Source organism: Glossina fuscipes, unplaced genomic scaffold, assembly GCF_014805625.2.
Source record: "Glossina fuscipes isolate IAEA_lab_2018 unplaced genomic scaffold, Yale_Gfus_2 90, whole genome shotgun sequence".
NCBI classification, from domain to species: domain Eukaryota; kingdom Metazoa; phylum Arthropoda; class Insecta; order Diptera; family Glossinidae; genus Glossina; species Glossina fuscipes.
In genome coordinates, this window is record NW_023998444.1 from 2,397,627 (window position 1) to 2,398,712 (window position 1,086).

A 1,086-nucleotide genomic window follows, 5' to 3' on the forward strand; every position below is an offset into this window, starting at 1 on the left:
ACAAGGGGAGATGAATGCATATTTTTGATACATTTATATAAAAAAGATTATATATTACATTTCAACCAAACCATTTGTATGAATATATATGGAAAGAGAATATTCTTTTTTTTTTTGGAAAATGATGATATGTCTAGATCTGAGCTTAAATTTTTACCCCCGAGATTATCAAAATACATGCACTTGCCATCCCTAGTCGGGTTACAATGAACACAAGATTTTCCTCTGTATCATCCAAATAAAGAGAAAAAGCTAATAGTGAATTCTTTTTATATAGCACGGAAATCGATCTTTTCGTTGATAAAAAGTATTTTTGCGTTTGACGTCAATGCTTAAACAAGGCCTTCTCTGCTGTTTACAGGCGGCCGTACTACTGAGTTTCTTTCATAGGCGGACCCTAAATGATCCCTGTAAAAGTATGTGGTTCACATAGACATACGGAAGGCTTTTTTGTCTTCCTTTTAACATTACTTGATTCCTGGTTTCACCGCTATTCATAGACTATCTGAGGCAGAGCGCTGAGCAATGTGCTTTAAATACTTTAAGCCGGAGTAGAAGCCCTAGTTGACAATGCTTTAAGACCTTAGGCTTGGAATTTATTTCTCGGGCTAAATCAGTAGTAATAATAATAACATTTAACACGTTAAATGTACCAAAAATTTTCTTCGTACTTCCCCTGGAAATTGCTAGATGAAAACGAAAGCAGATTCACGCTAAAATTAAACATCCAGTTGGAAGTGATTGGAATACTGCGACCTCACTCAAAAGAATATAGACAAAGTAATTAAGGCATTTTGAAATTAAATTTGCATTGCTTGGAAAGAATGTCCGTTCGACTTCGTAGCAAATTTATACGATTAAATAGAAATAGCTTTACGTTAAACCTACTTCTCTACTTAAGGTTATTAGAGCAATGCAGAGTTATCCAACGGAACGTAGATAAAAAAAATTAAAGCATTTTTAAATTATAGATATTTCGTCGAAACTCTAATTGGTCGCATCAAAGATAATTTTATGCTAACGTTAGTTCCCATTTAACGTTATTAAAACACTGTAAACTTATCCAAAAAAATATAAAACCTCTAA